Genomic DNA, 8,463 nt, shown 5'->3' on the forward strand with positions numbered 1-8,463 from the left:
ATCCCAGGACCCTGAGATCACAACCTGAGCTGAAGGCAGAGGCTTAACTCACTAAGCCACCCAGGTGCCCCGAACAAGATTTTAAAGTATATATGGAAATATAAAGCCTCAACAACTTTGAAGAGGAAGAACAAAGGTGGAGAACGGATAACTGACTCTAAGACTTACTCTAAAGCTACAGTAATCAAGATGATATGGTAATGATGACAAGGTAGACAAATAGTCAATAGGACAGAATAAAGTCTAGAAATAGACTTCATATATAGTCAGTTGATTTCCAATGAAGTGCTGAGGCATTTCAACGGAGAAAGAATAGTCTTTTTTTAAACAAATCATCCTGGAAAAATTAGTATTCATAAGTTAAAAAGGTGAACTTTAATCTATTCTTCATCCTATATATAAAAATCAACTCAAAATGGATCATAGACCTAAATATAACACCCAAAACTATGAAACTTCTAGAAGAAAACAGAAGAAAATCTTGTGATCTCTGGTTAGACCAAAATTCCTTAGCTATAGCACCAAAAGCATAGTCCATAGAAGGAAAAGATAAAAATTTTTTAAAACTAAGAACTTCTGTTCTTTGATAGGCAGAGAATGAAAACACAAACCATAGATCATTGAGAAGGTTTGCAAATCACATATCTGGCAAGAACTTGTTCCCAGAATACATAAAGAACTCTCAAAACTCAATAATAAGGAAACAGCCCAATTTTAAAAATGATAAAAAGCTTGAACAGATACTATGCTAAGATATATTATTGATAGCAAACAAGCACATGAAAAGGTGCTGAGCATCATTAGTTATTAGGCAAGTGGAAATGCAAACCATAATAGGGTCCCATGGCACATCTATTAGAATGAGAACTGAACCATACCAACAGCTGGCAAGGATGTGGAACCCTTCTACGCTGCTGGTGCCAATATAAAATGGTGCCACCATGTTGGAAAATAGTTAAGCAGGTTCTTAAAAATTTACACATAAATTAAGCCTATTGCCTAGGAATAATGTTGGAAGAGAGAAGTCAGACCCAAAGAGTACACACTATACTGTTCCATTTACCTATGGTGATCAAGAATTAGCAAAATGAGTGTGATGAAAAAGGTCAGAAGAGTATTATCTACGGAAGGGACATCTATTGAGTTAAGAGTACAAGGGAGCCTACTGAGTGCTGGAAATTCTCTCTGTTTTGACAAGTGGTGGCTATAGATGGGCATGTATTTGTAAGAATTCAAGCTGAACCCTTAAGATTTGTTCATTTCACTCTGAATTTATACATCAAGAAGAAAAATAGGTATTTTATTCTCCTGTGTATTTTGAGGTTTTAAAATACATTTAAAAATAATCCACTGATCAAAGAGAAAGTTGAAATAACTTACCTGTGACTCCATAACTTAGTAGGTGGCACAGTAGGGATTAAAATCCCAACTTAATCTGACTCTAAAATCCGGACTTTTACTTACTATGCTCTGCTTCCTGGCCCTCCTCCTCCTGACCCCAACAGCATTCTGAAAAATGCCGAATCCACCAGCTATAGCTTTTGTTGGAGAGGAGGAATGAAATGGTTGTGTGCTGCATCTTACACGGTCAAGATGGAGGAGGAATGGAAACAGCTGATACAACAAAGGGGGAGCAGTTGCTTTCAGTGAACTTCACAATTAGCAATTCAAGTGAAAGGCAACTTGGTACGAGATTGGTTTGGCCAGCAGCCCCAAAGGAGGAAGGGTCATAAGCACCACAAGAGAGAGACCCGATGATGATCAGGACCAGATGGCTGTCACCAGGGCCATGCTCAAGTTAGTGTGAAATAAGGGGAATCACAACAAGGTTATGCAACACCAACCCCAAATCAGTTCATGTTCTTGAGCCTATGCTACATTTCCTCTTTATTTATAGGAATGTGTGTGTGTGTGTGTGTGTGTGTGTGTGTGTGTGTTTGCAGGGAATACCAAAGAGCAATTCTGGGAAAAACTAATCAACAGTCGAGTTGGCCTATATTTAGATAAGCATAATTGTCTCCGTGGAAAACTTTTTCTCATACAGTTCTCCCTCCCTGTACTATGTTCTCAGCACACATCTGTCCACTGTTCATAAAAGACAAACTGAGGGGCAGTGCATCTGGCAGGCCGCATTTGGCACTGGTCGGTCCTGGCAGAGAAGGGCCCCGAGGACACTAAATTCTGTTCAATCCCATTTATTGAGCTGTTGGGAAATGGGATGGGAATCTTGATAACTTGTCTCTGGGGACTGAAAAGAAAAAGGCACAACCGTCGATCTGTGCCTTGGGTTGCAGGTGGGAGTTGAAAACTCCGCCCCTGCAGAGAATAAAGTTGTAAGACCAACTGCTGGGCTTGGCGGTCTGTTCTCAGAAAGATGACAGTATCCGAAAGGCGATCAAATGCAAAGACCCGTAGTACTTGGTCAACTTAGCTTCTACTGGAAAGAGCCGTTTTTGCCTCACCCTTCTATCCTTGTATCCATAGAGTGGCACTCCAGGGGACTTCTTTCTGGAGCTGTCTGGAGTCCTTTGGAATGTGGCAGCAGCCCCTGGCCCCCCAGAGCGTCCTACCTTAATCTGCCCTGCTGTCAGGGGGGCTGGAGTAAGCAGGACTTGACAGGAACGATGAGGTCATATCTGAAGCCCCGGAGCAGAATGTATTTGCTTAAGCAGATTTTTATGGCTTAATTTCTCACTTAGTTTCTGAGCGCAGTATAGCTAGTTCCTGTGAGTCAGCTGCCTCCCCGGGGGGCTGTCCTGGCCCGGCTGTCATTGCTGGAGGTCTTGGTAGCCGCCCTGGTAGCCGCCCTGGTAGGCTTGTTTCTGTACAGCAGAGGGCAGCAATTTCAAATGCTCAGGCATTCGGACTAAACGGGGAACTGGAGGTTCTAGAATGTTGGGATATGTATGTTTATCCCCGAATGCCAGCTAGAAGGCTCTGTGAGCCCTCTTCCCACTCCAGATCAACTTTTCCGGGGTGGTCTTGCCCCAGCTTGGGCCACACAAACATGTCTCTGTTGTCACCACCTCCCATGTGCAGAAGGCCTCCGCTATCACTTGGTCCGAGCATTTCATTTTACAGATGAGGCAGCCAAGGGCCAGAGGGGAGAGGTGACCGCCTCAAAGTAAGTCACAGTGCTAGTTAGTGACAAAGTTCAGCCTAGATTCTAGGTCGGAGCTGGAGTTAGAATTTAGGGGTCATTCATTTACTGAGAGTAACTAAAGGTCTAGGTGTGGATAAAATGGTAGAGGCCATAGAGTAAGGGAAGGATGGACAGGGTAGGACAGGGACCAGGACCACGTCCTAGAAATATTGCCAACACCATGGATTATAGAAATTAGTGAAACTTTCTTTATATATGTGTGTGTGTGTATGCCATACACAGTCTTCAGATTTCACACCAACAAAAGCTTTTTAGAAAACAGTGTCTGATAAATTCATTAGTACTAAAATGTTACTTGATGGATTTAATTTTGACCTTGCTTGATGTGTTTAGAAAATTAAGTGATACCCAAAGGATTATTTAAAAAATACCAATCCTCTGCCCCACCCATACTCAACCTCTTCCCAGTCCTGTTCTCTAGAAGTGACCACTTCATTTTTATTTATTTATCAGAGAGAGAGAGAGAGAGAGAATGTGCTCATGCACGCTGGGTGGGGATAGGGGTACAGAGGGGGAGAGAGAGGTTCCCAGTCAGGCTCCATGCTCAGAGCAGAGCCCATCATGGGGCCTCATCTCGTGACCCTGAGATTGTGACCTGAGCCCAAAGCAGGAGTTGGATGCTTAACTGACTGAGCCACCCAGGAACCCCTGGAAGTAGTCACTTTAAATTCTTGAAGCTTTTTGAGCGTCAACTTTGGCTCAGATCATGATCCCAGGGTCCTGGGCTGGGATCCCATGATCTGGGGCTCCTTTTTCAGCAGGGAACCTGCTTTTCCCTCTCCCTGCCCCTCTCCCCGTTTGTGCTCTCACTCTCTTTCTCTCTCTCGGACAAATAAATGAGTAAAACCTTTAAATTCTTGTAGCTTCTTCTTGTATTTATTTCCATATTTTCACATATATGTATTTCTATATATAGATACAGTCTTTGACTTATTAATTTGTTAGTTTTAGGCTTTGTTAACTTTCTGTATGGTTGTAAGGGATTCTAATACCTTCCCTTACAGTCTCCCTCTGCCCTTCTGATAACCTCTCAGTATGATTATAGCACAATAGTTCATCAAATCAATACTGGCATTTGCAGTATTGTCGTATATAAATACACCCCACAATTGCTTCAGACAGTGACCTATGATTAGGCTTTCTTTGATATACAACTTTCTGGTTTAAATTAGAGTTAATTTCCTCATTTTTTTCTCCTTCCTTAGCTTTCTGTTTACCTGCTGCTATTTTGTGCAAATGCTCCAAAGGATCTGTCCGATGCACAGCAATTTTGTTTTCAAGATGTTTGAACACATCAGACATCCCTTCCGCCTCGCACACGGACTGGGTGTTCTCTAAGCCTGCTTCATGGCTTTTGTTCAGTTTTGCCTCTGAAGGCTTTACTATGTTGATTCTCTGCAGGTCTTCCTTGCCGGCGTCCTCCCTTGCAATGATGGAGAACATACGCCAGGACTTTTGGAAATAAGGGTGCATGACACATAAATTTATCGAGCCCTTGCATACTTTAAAATATTTCTATTTACTGCCACATTTGATAGATAGTTTTGTTGGGTACAGTCTTCTAGGTTGAAAAAGATTTTCCTGCAGATTGGGAAGGCATTGATTTAGTTTTCTAACTTCCCGTATGGCTGTTGAGAAATCTGATGCAAGGTGGATCTCTGCGTGGATTGTTTTCTCTCTATAAGCTTTGAGGTTCTTTTATCTCTATTGTTCTGATTTCATGAAGAAATTCTGTAATATGAGACAGTTCTCACTAATTTTTTTGGCTTCTAGGGGATGATATCAAACTTGGGATTCATGTATTTTAACTCTGGGAAATCCTTCATGTTATTTATTTGATAAATTCCTCCCCTTCATTCTTCTTGCTTTTTTTTTTTTTTTTTTTGAAATTCTGGTGAGGTATTGGACCTGTAGAATTTATCCTCTAATATCTAATAAGATGTCCTCCAGTATCTAATATCCTCTAATACCTAATTTGTAAAAGAATTTTTACTTATTTTTCATAGAGGGATAGAGAGCACAAACTGGGGGAGCAGCAGGCAGAGGGAGAAGCAGACTCCCTGCTGAGCAGGGAGCCCAGTGCGGGACTCGATCCTGGGATGCTGGGATCATGACCTGAATCAAAGGCAGCTGCTTACCGACTGAGCCACCCAGGTGTCCCTTATCCTCTAATTTCTCATGTTTCCCAATTTCTTTTCTCTTTTTATTCTCTTTGCTGGAGGATTTCTTTATATTTAATTTATAAACCCCTTTTCCTGAAGCTTTTTTTTTTTTTAAAATCTTGTCTATCACATTTGTAGGAATTCTTCCTTAACCAATTATGTTTCTTTTAAAAATATAACATCCAGTTCTGACTTTATGTATAGTGTCACTCTTCAGCTCTCTTCCACAACAAGAAAATTTATTTTGAGGGCTTTGTGTGTTGTGCAGGAACGCTTTGTCTCATCCCTGCCTGCCTGGCTCCACAGGGCTTGTTGGTCCTACTTAAGGGCCTCATGGGGACAACGTGGCCCGCTTCTCATCCATCTCTTCCTGTGCAGGCACTTTAGTTTTAATGAAACTTTTGCCCTGCTAAATGAGTTAACAATCCTCAATCTAATTTATCTTGCTAAAGTTTATTGAAATCCTTGTTCACTGTGTTTCCTTTCCCGTGTGGCCAATCTAGCACATTTAATTAGGAAGCATTGTGTTTGTATTTTAGCAGGAACTTTAAGTCAGAGAAGGAATTCTTAATCATGCATTTTCAGAAATAATAAGACTTGTGTGTGGGAGGGTGGGGGTGGGGAGTCTGTAAAGAAATATTTATTGAAAACACAAGACAACATAGAACATTTTTGTTTGCTACCTCTTAGTAGTTTACAAAGAAAAAGAGCATCTTTTCAGAGAAACCAGATGAATGAGTGAGGGAAGTTTGACTCAGAGAGGAATTAGGAGTGAATTATATATGAAGAATGTCATATGCCACCTTTCTAAGAAAAAAAAATACAAACAAAATTTCTTTGTAGAGAAACAGTAAGGGGTAGCAGCTAGTCATAACTTTTGAGAAGAAAAGTTAATATTTACACTCATCTGAAAATAGAAAGATATTAAAAAATAGCTTCTCAGTAGCAACTGCAAAGAGCTTGAGGTTGCTATAAGATCTTGAGTGGTCCCAGAATTGAGACAAAGATTAGAGTCTTTTTAAAGCTGTAAAGAAAGCAAATATGTAGATACATAAAACTTATAAAAGTATAGAAGACCCAGTAGTAATAAGCACACCCAGCACCCAGATCTTGGTTTCCAAATACCATTGTCTAGGGTTCCTTGGAGCCCCAGGTGCTGTGGCTGGGGCAAGGAAAACAGGAATGAGCCTGAAACATCTTGTGGTACCAGAACGTAAGGAAGTGCCCAACCAACCAAAAGGAGGGGGGGCATATCAAAGGAACACAAAAGTCAACTTGGAATAATCTGAGTACCTAAATACTGCAGTATTGTATTATAACCTCAGATATGAAATGGCAATACATGAGTTCATACTGATATAAATAAATGAGTAAATAAGTGTATAAGTAAGTAAGTAAATTAAAAAGTGGGGAGAAGAGACAATCTTCCTTGGAGAAGAATTTCAAGTAAAATATATCGATATTCCCTCTTCCAGGAGGTGAAGCTTAATTACCGCCCACCTCCTCTTGAATTCCTTGCTCTGTCTTTCCAGACTGCCTTTTAGTTAGATGTTTTCCCTTCTGGACTTTAACTTAACTATTTACTTATTTTATGTCTCTGCCTTTTGGCTCCATGTTCACAGTTTCCTTAACTTTAGTATCTATAGAGTTCTACTGAAATATATTTTTAATTTATAAAAGCTTTATTCCCATCTCCTTGCCCACTCCTTTCTACTGTAATATCTATACAAATTGTATTGTTATAGACTATAAGTCCCTCAGCACATTTTTATAATTCTTACTTTATTCACTTGTGTAAATCAGGAAAAGCAAAGTGTTAAAAATAGAAATACATTTATACTGTTTTCATAGATACTTGTGTAGTTAGTTTTATCAGTGCTTTTTTTTATTAAAAAATTTTTTTTAAAAGATTTTATTTATTTATTTGACAGAGAGAGAGATCACAAGTAGGCAGAGGGGCAGGTAGAGAAAGAGGGGGAAGCAGGCTCCCTGCTGAGCAGAGAGCCGGATGTGGGGCTCAATCCCAGGACCCTGAGATTATGACCTGAGCGGAAGGCAGAGGCTTTAACCCTGAGCCACCCAGGCGCCCCTATCAGTGCTTTTTATTTCTTCATATGGATTCAAGTTTTTATCTAGAGTCCTTTCATTTGAGCGTGAAGGACTCCCATCAGTCTTTCTGGCAGAGAACGTCTGCTAGAAATGAATTTTTTGTTTTTCCTTCATTTTTGAAGGATGGTTTTGCAGGACATAAAATTCTTGGTTGCATTCCCTTTGCTTCAGCACATTAAATATGTTATCCCACTACCTACTGCCATCCATGGTTTCTGATGGGGAGTCAACATTTAATCTTAATTTAGATCTCTTTTTAATGGTGGGTCATTTTTCTCTTGATGCTTTCAAGATTCTGTTTTAAAAGTCTTGGGCATTCAATAGTTTGACTGTAATGGATCTATGTGTAGATATTTTATGTATTTTTTCTCCTTGGAGTTCTTATTTGTCATCAAATTTGGCATGTTTGGGGGCGTTATTTGTGCATTTTTCTCTTTGATCTTTTCTCCCTCCTTTTCTTCGAGGACTGCCATAATGCGTATGCTAGTTCACTTGATAGTGTCCTACAGGTCTGAGGCTTGGTTGCTTTTTCTTTATGTTTCTCAGACTGGGTTTCACAGTTGATCTATTTTCAAGTTCACCAGTTTTTACTTCTACCAGCTCATATCTTCTGTTTAGCCCTTCTAGTGAATTTTTTATTTCAGTTATTGTACTTTTTTTTAACTCCAGAATTTCTACTTAGCGTTCTGTTTTGTTTTGTTTTTGTTTTAGTAACTTCTACCTCTTTATTTATATTCTCTGTTTGGTAGGACATTATTCTCATACTTTTAATTCTTTGGGTATGATTTTTTTTAAGTTATTAGAATATATTTATAACAGCCGATTTAAAGTCTTTGACTAGTAAGTTCAACACATGGTTTTTCTCAGGGATGGTTTTTATTGACTGCTTTTTTCCTTGTGTAAGCTATACTCTCCTGGTTATATGTATGTGTCTTTTTATTTTTTAAACTGGACAACTAATACAATGTTCCAATCTCGAAATCAGGGTCCTCTCTCCTCCAAGGGCTTGTTGTTGGTTTTTGTTGTTGT

Source organism: Martes martes (genome assembly GCF_963455335.1).
Source record: "Martes martes genome assembly, chromosome: 15".
NCBI lineage: Eukaryota > Metazoa > Chordata > Mammalia > Carnivora > Mustelidae > Martes > Martes martes.